Raw genomic sequence first — 12,525 nt, 5'->3', positions numbered from 1 at the left:
TATTTAGTGTTGTGTATTTCCAAAGTACTTGCAGATATTGAAAGATAGGGTTGCATGAGAAAATACCATCGCTGCTGAGATAGCCTGGGGAAACATCACAATGCAGCCCAAGTTCTGTCACAGGATGTCAAGATCCTCTTAGAGAACCAGTAATTCAAAATGAAGCAGCATTAGCTATGAACGAGGTGGAGATTGCAATGCAACAGGCAAGTGAGGAAACTGGGAATTTTGAACAGTAAGTACAACAAATGAACAATGAACAAAGAAAATTTTATAATGACACGAAAGGTAAAATAGAGCAATGATTTCTCAGCGATAAACATCTATTTGAAAGTTCTTCTTTTTAGCATAATACCTCAGTGGACAAGCTGGTACTGGTCCAGTTATTTATCAAATACCACAGATGTTAATTTGTCATGTGAAGTCACAGCACCAACAGGATTGACTGCACAAAATATTAAAATAATTCATCTACTTTGACAACAAATGTTACCTGTTGAACTTGACAGTAAATTAGAATATCAGAAATTACGCTAGCCATGAAGTATCATGAGTATTGAAAAAATGAAGCTACTAATCATTGATGAAGTGAGCATGGTATCAAACATAATGCTCGCCTTTATACAACTAAGGATGCAGCAGATTTTAGGAACCAACTATGATGTACTCTGTGGAGGAAAACATTTAGGGGGTCATTACAACATTGGCGGTAAAAGCCGCTTACTGCCGTGAGGAAGACCGCCAACACACCGCTGCGGCCGCGGAATGCTGCCACTGCCATTATGACCCACAGCTAGGAATCCGCCAAAATCCAGACACCCACACAAGTCCGCCACACCAAAGGTCAGTGATAAACTGGTGATAACAAAACCTCCACTTTCACGCCAACTGAAATACGCCCACACTATCACGACCCACGAATCCACGTGGCGGTGTTTCAACCGCGGTATTCCATTGGCGGTACACAACGCCGCGCTCAAAATACACACACTCTTACAAAACACATCCACATTGGACAATTCCAAATACACACACCTGATACACATACACACACCACTCCCACACATTGAATACAATATAAAACACACACCCACATCACCCACAAACCCTTACGACAACAATTGCGACAGAAGGCCAGAGAGAGACACCACCAGAAAGAACAATAGCATCCACAGGCACTCAACACTATCACTCACACAACATCCACACACCTCACACAACACACTTCTAAATATCACCCCACACATCACCCACACAACCCCATGGCACCGCAAAGACACCCCAGGTGTTCTGAGGAGGAGCTCAGGGTCATGGTGGAGGAAATCATCCGGGTAGAGCCACAGCTATTCGGATCACAGGTGCAGCACACCACCATAGCTAGGAAGATGGAGATATGGCGAAGAATTGTGGACAGGGTCAACGCAGTAGGACAGCACCCAAGAACTAGGGATGACATCAGGAAGAGGTGGAACAACCTAGGGGGGAAGGTGCGTTCTGTGATCTCAAGACACCAGATTGTGGTTCAGAGGACTGGCGGTGGACCCCCACCTCCTCCCCCAGAATTCACAACATGGGAGGACCAGTCTTGACTATACTGCATCCTGAGGGACTCGCAGGAGTAGCTGGAGGAATGGACTCTGGTAAGTCAAATCTTTCACTATTTCATCCCCCACCCTCACCCCCATCACTCCAACTCCTCACATATGTCCCAATATCACAAACCACACATCCCAAACCCAAGCCCTGCATGTAAAACCAAAGCATGGACACCCATCACCAAAGCATGTCCACTGCACATACCATACACCCCCTAAACCATTATCACACAAGGTCCCACTCAAGAATGCAAGCACTGGGGTACAGGGTCACCCACCCATTGCACACCATGGCACACACAGATGCAATAATCATGCTTTTACACCCGTGCAGGATCCCTACCCAACGTCACCGGACAGGAGGGTCCAGACATGTCCACTCCATCCACAGAAGAGGCCCACAGTGATGACAGCAGCTCTGTCCAACTGGATCAAGATGACCAGCCCGGCCCCTCTGGGACTTTGGGACAGTCGGTTCCCCTCACACTGGCACAGGCCACTACAGAGCTTCCCCCCTCTGGAAACACCAGCCCAGCACCCACCCAGCGGGCCCATACCTCTGTCCCCAGGACACGTCAAGCAGCAGTGTGTCCTCCACTACAGGGATCCCAGGCTAACCAACCAACCCAACAACACCTGGGGGCAGTGGTAGTAGGCACACAGTTCAGGGGACAGAGGCCCAGGGAAACAGGGGAACTGGGAGGGCTGCTGTGCGACAGGGGAAGTACAGGCCCAGGGAACCCACTCTCCATGAGGCCCTCTCCAACATCATGGGAGCATACCACCATTCACAGTAGACGATGGCAACGGTACTGGCCAAGTTTCAGGAGACCCAGCATCTGCGGGAGGAACAGTATTTGGGGTTCAGGGAGGAACTCAAAGCCATCAATTCCGCCCTGGGCACCATTGTAGCGGTGCTGAAGGAATTTGTCAACACCAGAAGGGACACTGTGGCACAACAAGGGGCCCCTGACACTAGCCTTGACGATGAACTGCCCACCACCTCCGCCGGCGCTAGTGGACAGGAGCCACAGGACCATGACACCAGCACCCCACCCCCTGCAGATGGAGAACCACCCCGCAAACGGTCCCTGAGATCCAGGACAAAGCCAGAGAATAATGCCCAGACCCCCGCCAAGAAATGAGACCCCCCTGAGTGTTATCCCTCTGTCCCACTTTGTCACCCTGTCCATACTTAAACTGCCCCAGCTCTACTTCCTATGCCCCTAGGACAATGCACCTGTGAGACTAATAGACTGGACTCTGCCATGGACATTCCTCCACCATCAACCCTGACCATTTTACATCCCCCTCCAATATTTAGCACTTAAATAAACACCCTTGAATCACAAAACAATCTGGAGTCAGTCTGTGCTTTCACAAATGTGTATTTGCAATAACTGAGGAAAATAGCAATGTCCATTCTATTGTCAACATACCTATGTCACACAGCTCTAGTCGATGAGGTAACATAGCAGAGGTCACACAGTGGGACCCACATCTGTGAAATGGAAAGGCAAAGTGACAATTCAGGGTCCATACACTGGGTGAAAGTGACAGACAGATGATAGGTAGAAGAATTAAATCAGATGTAGCAGGCATTGTTGTCTTCTTACCTGTGTCTCACTGGAAGTATTGCTGGATCACTGTTTTCCTGTTGTCTATGTCCTCTTCTTCTGCTTCAACGTCTTCACTGTCCACAGGCTCCACAGCTGCCACAAGACCTCCATCTGGACCATCCTCCTACAGAAAAGGCACCTGTCGTCGCAAAGCCAAGTTGTGAAGCATACAGCGGGCCTCGATGATCTGGCACACCTTCTTTGGTGAGTAGAATAGGGAACCACCTGTCATATGGACGCACCGGAACCTGGCCTTCAGGAGGCCGAAGGTCCTCTCTATAATCCTCCTAGTTCGCCCATGTGCCTCATTGTAGCATTCCTCTGCCCTTGTCCTGGGATTCCTCACTGTGGTCAGTAGCCATGACAGGTTGGGGTAACCAGAGTCACCTGCAAATGGCGAGAGACAACTGTTAGACACACACTAACTCTTAGGGACATCCCCAGACACCTAGTCACACTGCATTGGGTCAATGTCCTCACCTAATACCCACACATGGTGCCTCTGGAGTTGCCCCATCACATATGGGATGCTGCTATTCCTCAGAATGTAAGCGTCATGTGCTGAGCCAGGGAATTTGGCATTCACATGGGAGATGTACTGGTCTGCCAAACACACCATCTGCACATTCATCGAATGGTAACTCTTCCGATTTCTGTACACCTGTTCACTCCTGCGGGGTGTACCAAGGCCACATGTGTCCCATCAATGGCACCTATGATGTTGGGGATATGTCCCAGGGCATAGAAGTCACCTTTCACTGTAGGCAAATCCTCCACCTGAGGGAAAACGATGTAGCTCCGCATGTGTTTCAGCTGGGCAGACAACACTCTGGACAACACGTTGGAAAACATAGGCTGGGACATCCCTGATGCTATGGCCACTGTTGTTTGAAAATACCCACTTGCTAGGAAATGGAGTACTGACAGCACCTGCACTTGAGGGGGGATTCCTGTGGGATGGCGGATAGCTGACATCAGGTCTGGCTCCAACTGGGCACACAGTTCCAGGATTGCGGTACGATCAAGTCTGTAGGTGATGATTACATGTCGCTCCTCCATTGTCGACATGTACACCGGAGGATGCCACCACCTCCTCACCTGCCCCAGCGGACGTGCTCTATGGAGGACAACAGCGATCAGAGAGTCAACCAACTCTGAGGTACGTAAACACAACTGAATCATAAAATGTTTTCAAATCAACATATGGCTGTATTAGTGTTTAAGAAAGGCCTATATATGTGTGACACAGTCAAAATTAATGCCATGTGGGCCCCTGAAATGGTGGCTGCCTGACCTGTAATGTGAGACAAGTGGATATGAGGTATCTGCGCTGGCGTTGTACACCATCGCAGTAGGCGGTCGAAGACCGCGGCGCAATCCTGCATTGGTTAACATTGGACCCTATGGGTCCGAGGAGCCAATGACGATGTACGCCCGCGGTGACGGTACGCACAGCAGCGGACGTCACTGCCATTTTCTCTCTGTTCACTCACTTGATACCTGATCTTCGACAGGAGAGGACCAACACTGCATGTGCTGCTGTGACCTCAGTGTGAAAGAGACAATGGCTTGTGTGTCTGGGGAAAGGCCCCCTTCCTTCAGCACGGAGGAGTTGGAGAAACTAGTGGATGGGGTCCTCACCCAGTTCACGCTACTCTACGGTCCTCCAGACAAACAGGTAAGTACACTGTGAGCATGCTGAATGGGCAATGCCTGTGTGGAGTGGTGTGGATGGAAGATAGTGGGGGGTGAAGGAGACCTGCATGAAATGACGGTGAGTGCATGTGCGTTATGGCAAGGGTAGGGATGCGGGCCAATGACTGTGACGGTGCGGATGGTTATATATTATCCTTTTCGCCTGTACTATTCCTGTAGGTCAACCCCCATCAGAAGAAGCATATTTGCAGTGCCATCGCCAAGGAAGTCCGGACCCTTGGGGTCTACCACAGATGGAGCACCCACTGTCGGAAAAGATGGGAGGACATTCGCCGCTGGAGCAAGAAGATGGCGGAGTCCCAGCTGGGGATGGCCTCCCAACATGGGAGGAGTGCCCGTCACAACATAACCGCCCTGATGTTACGGATCCTGGAGGTGGCATACCCGGAGTTGGATGGGCGCTTGAGGGCATCACAGCAGCCACAAGGGGTTGAGTACACTCTCATTCAGCTGATTCAGCATGCATTGTAGGTGTCTGGGTGGGGGAGGAGGGCTGTGGGTTCCCCTAGGCCAGGGCGAGTTTAGTAGGCAAGGTCCCTTCTTAAGGAATGCCCTGTGGCACCCCACCCCACCTGTGTACAGAGCCAACTACACCAAGTGTGGCACCTGTGACATCCATACGTGCAGCAATCGGGCATAGCCTTGTAACTCATGTCCCTGTGATTGATTAGGGAACTCCAAGTGCACGGCGTAGTGCAGGGGGATTCTGTGTCTGTAATGTCCGCCAATGGTAGCGGTATTGCATGCACTCAACATGTCTTTCTTCTGTCTTTCCCCCCGTTTTTGTGGTCTCCCTGTGCTTGTGTGCATTAGCATCATCAAGCGGAGGAGCAGTGGCACCGGAGCAGGAGGGAGCTACATCCCACATGGCCCTGGAGGGCGACACAACGGAGTTAGAAGCCACCAGTGGGACAGAGGGTGAGGGGAGCTACATGTTGGGGACAGGAGCAGACACCAGCGACACAGACTCCTTCTCTGATTGGAGCTCTCTTGCGGTGGCGGGCCCATCTGTGCCCCCCGCATCTACAGGTACAGCCGCCAACCCCCCCTACCAGCACCGCCCTCCCAGCAGCCCCTCAGCGTTTGCCTCATGGCCGCTCACCCAGCAGGGTGGGCATCTCCTTCGCCCCAGGGACGTTAGCTCCTGTCCCTGTCACCCCTGCTGCCCTCAGTGAGGAGGCCATTGACCTCCTCAGGTCCCTCACTGTTGGGCAGTCTACCATTTTGAATGCCATCCAGGGTGTAGAGAGGCATTTGCAACAGACAAATGCATACCTGGATGGCATTCATTCTGGTCAGGCAGCCCATCAGCGAGCTCTTCAGACTCTGGCCTCAGCACTGATGGCAGCCATTGTCCCTGTCTCTAGCATTCCCCCTCCAACTTCCTCCACCCAGACCCAAACCCCTGTACCTCAGCCTATCCCCAGCATGCCATCAGACCAGCATGCACACAAGTCAACACACAAGGGAAGCTCAGGCAAACATAAGCACCACACATCCCACAGGCACTCACGCAAGCATCATACACATGCAGACATACCAACAGCCACTGCCTCCACTGTGTCCCCCTCCTCCTCGTCTCCCTCCTCCCTCCCAGTCTTGTCTCCACTCACACCTGCATACACTACATCATCAGCCACTACCTCCATCACCAGCACACCCACCACCACACCCGCTCACGTGCAGTCACCACCCCCACTACCATTCACACATCCCCAGTGTCCTCTCCCAGTGTGTCTGTGAGCCCACCTCCCAAGATACACAAACGCAGCCACACACCCACACAACAGCCATCCACCTTGCAACAGCTTCCAGCCCATGCACCTCCACCCAAAGTCACCAAACATACACCTCCTACAACCACTACCTCTTCCTCCACTCCTAAACCCCCTCCATCTACCTGTCCCAGTGTGTCCAAAAAACTTTTCCTGTCCAACCTTTACCTTATCCCCTCACCTCCCCCACCCCTTCAGTCTCCTAGGGCCCGCCTCTCCAGGTCCGAACCCAGCGCCTCAGCCACAACATCTGCGGGAACAGTGGTGCCAGTAGTAACAGGCTTCTGGAGTGCGACAGGCAGCAGGGCAGCCAGTGTGCCAAGGAGCCAGAGCACGGACAGTCCCCCACCTCAAAAGCACAAAAAGTTGGACAGTGCCTGGCGGGAGAGAGGAAAATAGTCTTCCACCAAAGCCACTCCCAGGGGTACAGTTGGGAGTGTGGAGCCAGCTGCGCCACCATCCAAGGTGGGGAAGGGGCACAGTAAAACAGGCAAGTCTGGGAAAACCTGCACAGCGGACAAGACCGCAACAAGCACCGCTGCCAAGGACACCGCCGCCACAAGCACCGCTGCCAAGGACACCGCCGCCACCAGCACCGCTGCCAAGGACACCGCCTCCACAAGCACCGTTGCCAAAGACACCGCCGCCACCAGCACCGCTGAACAGGACACCGCCGCCACCAGCACCACTGAACAGGACACCGCCGCCACCAGCACCGCTGAACAGGACACCGCCGCCACCATCACAGTTGAACAGGACACCGCCGCCACCAGCACCACTGAACAGGACACCACCGCAACAAGCACCGCAGGCCAGTGAGCGCCAAAGATTCCGATGCTACTGAGGCCGCCACGAGCAGGATGAAGCACTCTGGGCACCAAGCCCCCTCCAGAACCAGTGGAGAAAGGCATCCACTACCTCAGTCCTTGGCAGGATGAAGCACTCTGGGCACAAAGCCCCCTCCAGAACCAGTGGAAAGATACTTCCACTACCTCTGTCCTTGGCAGGATGAAGCACTCTGGGCACCAAGCCCCCTCCAGAACCAGTGGAGAAAGGCATCCACTACCTCTGTCCTTGGCAGGATGAAGCACTCTGGGCACCAAGCCCCCTCCAGAACCAGTGGAGAAAGGCATCCACTGCCTCAGTCCTTGGCAGGATGAAGCACTCTGGGCACCAAGCCCCCTCCAGAACCAGTGGAGACTGTTATCCACTTGAGAGACTGTGGCTTTGCACTCCCCAGGATACAGCAGTGGGCAACCCACCCATTGCAGAGACTTGAGAGACTGTGGCTTTGCACTCACCAGGATAAAGCAGTGGGCAAACCACCCACTGGAGAGACTTGAGAGACTGTGGCTTTGCATTCCCCAGGATAAAGCAGTGGGCAAACCACCCACTGGAGAGACTTGAGAGACTGTGGCTTTGCACTCCCCAGGATGCAGCATTTGGCAACCCACCCACTGGAGAGACTTGAGAGACTGTGGCTTTGCACTCCCCAGGATACATCAATGGGCATGGAGCCCCCTCGTGGATCTGGCGTCGTGCACTTATCCAGCTGAGGTGCCCCGCCTTCCCTTCCCCCTGAGGTGCCTGCTTTATTTCTATCTGATGCCCCAGCAGTGTTCTCTCTGTCTTGTTCGGGTATTCAGTGTGGGCCGCGTCCATGCATTTTGGGCCCAGTGGTCCACGGACTATGATGGTGGAATACCTTGGACTTGTATTGTTGGTGTATATATTTGTTTAGAGTGTGAATATCTTTATATATGTATATATTTTTGATTAATGTATTTGAATATATTACAATCGTTCAACTTATTTACTTTTGTCCCTGCATTCTTCCGGGGGGGTTGGGGGTTGTTAATGTAATGTATCAACATATACTTGTGTGTGTGTTGTAGTGGGTGAGGATGGGGGTGGGAGTGTTGCGTGTGTGTGTCACTCTTTTTTCCATCCCCCCTCCCTTGTGTCATAGGTGCAGTACTCACTGTGGTCTTCACCACTGTCATTCTTGTTCCTGGTAGAGGAGCAGGAAGAGAAAGGCTGGAAGAATCTGGAGCTCGGGTTCCATGGCATCCTGATTCCTCGTGGGGTGTGCAGAGGTGAGCGTTTTCCCTTCCAAGTCGTGTTTCCACCGTGTTTTTGTTTGCGGTGAATCCGCCCCAGAAAAGGTGGCGGATTGGTGCCTTGTAATAATGTGCACAGTACATTGTCTTCCGCCTGTTTGTTGGCGGTTACCGCCGCGGTGTGTGTTTCCACCGCCTTGGGGGATGGAGTGTTAAAGTGGCTGTGTATGTTGGCGGTTTCCGCCACGGTCGTGATTCCATTTTTTTGACCGCCAGCCTGTTGGAGGTTTTACCGCCACTTTAACACCGTCCGTCAGGGTTGTAATGACCACCTTAATTGTCTTTGGTGGTCTAGTTCAACTTACTCCTGTAAAAGGACAACCTGTTTTCAAAACCTGTTTTCAAAACAATTTGGATGAGGAAACAAGACATTTTCTGGGAAGTATTAGCAATATGAAGATTTGGTTAAATTTGAATATAAGGAATTAGTGAAGAACATGTGGCAAGCATCTGATATAGAATACGGAGATACATGAAAAGACGTTAGAGTAGGAATCCAGATGAAAGAAGATGAACGTACTTTGGAAACATGCCTTATCAAGAATCTATTCCCATCTAACATTACAGCACCAGAAATTATGTTCAATTTCATTAAAAAAGATAAATCTATAGTTTGTTTAGTGCCATCAGATTTAATGAAAAAGTACTACATCTGGAGAAAGAAGATATTTTGGAAATTACAGCCATTGATAAAATGGAACATCAGGGAGTCACAATATTAACAAATAAACTACAAACCAAACTGTATTATTTGGAAAAATCAGTATCCAAGGCAGCAAGATTAGAAACGTGTTTACATATCTTCAAAAATTGTTGAGTTATTTTGTGACATAATTTAAATGTTGAGGAAGGCTTAGTAAATGGTACAGTTGGTAAAGTTGTTGATTTAATTCACTTTCTAAACAGAGATGAGGTTGAATATTTGGCTATAAAATTTTATCAGATGGATGATGTGAAGAAGTTTGTGTGATGTAAGTGTTTTGCTTATGAAAGATGTATTACAACAATTTCCTCTCAATTTAGCATATGTCTTAACTATCCATAAATCACAAGGTTTAAGTGCAGCTTTGGTTAACATTGGAACTTCTATTTTCAAGGAAGGAATGTCATATTTAGCATTGTCATAACTTAGATCATTATCAGGTTTATTTTTGATTGACTTTGATGAGAACAAAGTTTGTGCTGATGTAAACTGTGTAGGAGAGTACAATTGTTAAGAAGTCTATACGCTCCTCATTTAGACCAGTATCCTGTTTATGAGAAAATGATAAAGCCAAAGTGGATGATTACAAAACATTATAAGGACAAAAGGAAAACACAGAGAGTGCTAAGAAAAGAAAAGTTAAAAATAACAGTGAAATTGTAGTTTACCAGTTCACAAATAGCTCAGGTGTCAAGTGGTATGTAAACAATGTTCACAATGTACTGTTTCATTTACCGTATGAACAAAAAGTAGATAAAAGGATGAGTTCTGCACTGTAAAACTTTCTGCAACTTTCATTAGGAAATAGAACGGTAATACATTATGTTTCAGGAATCCAAGATCTTTTAGATATATGTTCTTTACAATAATGTTTAGTGTCAACACTCAGCAAGACTCACAGCAATTTGATATGGTCATTCTTGCAGTCTTAGATCAAGAAGAAGCAAAGGTTGATTACCTATTTGGACGCTTTTATAAATGGAACCATGATTGCGAAGACTGCTCTTTTACAACTAGCACTGAAATTCATTCTGAAAGATTTCTTTACTTTTTATTACCAGATTCTAAAAATGTGGCTTTTGCAAATTGCACAGAAATGCTCATCAAAATATGACTTGTCCGAACTGCAGATCAAATCTTGTTTCTACAAAGAACTGTAAAATATATTATAGTAATGATACAACGATGCAAACAAATTACAAACTTTAAAGCTTCAAAAATATCACTTTCAGGAACAACGTTTAGTACTTTGTCTATCATCTTTCAAGAAGGACTTAGTGCCAGTTCTGGACATTATTTCTAAAAAGTGGGAGTGGCTAGACAGAATTCAATTACATCAACCTAAAATACAAACTGAAACTTCCATTCAATCTACCAAAATCATATCTTCTCCCTCTTCAATCAAATTTGTAAAAGAATATGGTTAACAAAATTGCATACAGTATTTCTTCTACGTCGTTCATCTCTTAGTAAGACACTATTCAGTGTACAAAGGGAATGTCTCTAAAATTCATATGTCAAGACTCAAGACTCAAGACTCATTTTAATATTCATAAAAGGGTTAATGTAACAAGTAAATGACACTCTCTAGTTAAAGTGTGGTGCTGGAATAACATACTCAAATCACATTAGCTCTAAGTTGGGAAAAATAAATTTCTTGAAAATTGAAATGAAAAATCCCCTTTTATTTTTCCAACTAACCTTCTACATCGTATTTAAGGAAAAAACATACTGTGCGGGATTTTTTATGCATGGATTATCAGCAATATATGCATCATTTGGCACACCAGGAGTGATGTTTTTAAAGGGCATTGTAAAAGTTAATTTCTGAAATTGTAACAGATATAATTTTTGAAGAAACATACTAAAATCTGCTTGTTTAGATTACTGTAGTGGATATAGAAAAAACACAAATTAATGGATTGTAGCAAGTGCAATGCATAGTGTCAGTTAACTGTAGTGATCTACTGTGCAACTTAGTTTTTTTTCACAATCCATTGATTGTTTTTCCCCAGTGTTTGATGATGATACTTTATATAAACCATTGATTATGATGAAGTGTAAAAGCTGAGAACAGTGAAAAAGTAAAGCATGTATTTTAATTATATTGTAGCAGAATCTTACAGTATATGTAATCTGTATTCTTATGTTTGTGTAACTTTCAAGATATGATACTAATATATGTCTTGGTTCTTTTTCTTTTTATTAGTGGCTGCACTTCAACAACATTATATGGAAACAGATCTTCATCGATAGACATATTTGTTTTAAATATCCATAGAAAGTGGTTTTAAATATGTGTGCATGAGTCTTTTTGTGGTTCTGTGATTTGGGTGGGTCTGTGGTTTGGGTGGTTTAGTGGGTCTGTAAGTAGATCCATGAGTCTTTGAGTGTGTCTGTGAGTGAGTGGATGAGTCTCTGAGTGATGAGTGCATACACAAGCCTCTGACTGGTTCTGTGGGTCTCTGCACGAGTATCTCAGTGGGTGTCTCAGTGAGCACATGAGTCTCTGACAGCATCTGTGAATGGGCGCATGACTCTCTAAGTCTATGAGTGCGTGCATGAATCTCTGAGAAGGTCTTTGAGCATTTCCATGAGTATCTCAGTGCTGAGTAAGTCCTTGAGGTTCAGAGTGGGTTTGTGTGTGGGTGCACTCACTCAGTTGAACATGCACCACTCATGCACTCACTAACTCACTCATACATGCATTCATGCACTCACTCACTAACCCATATATACACTCTTGCACTTACTCAACCATACATTCACTCATTCATGCATTCACTCACCCATACACTACTCAGACACTTACTCACCTATACACACACTAATGCAATGATTCACTCACCCAAACATGTACTCTTCACTCAGTCACTCACCCATACACCACTGATTTACTCATGCAATCACCAATACACACACTCATACAGTCAAACACCCATACTCTACTCATGCAGTCAATCACTCGCCCATTGATACACTCATGCACTCACTTAT

The sequence above is a fragment of the Pleurodeles waltl genome, chromosome 8 (genome assembly GCF_031143425.1).
Source record: "Pleurodeles waltl isolate 20211129_DDA chromosome 8, aPleWal1.hap1.20221129, whole genome shotgun sequence".
Classification (NCBI taxonomy): domain Eukaryota; kingdom Metazoa; phylum Chordata; class Amphibia; order Caudata; family Salamandridae; genus Pleurodeles; species Pleurodeles waltl.
Note: the sequence above shows the minus strand (reverse complement) of the source record.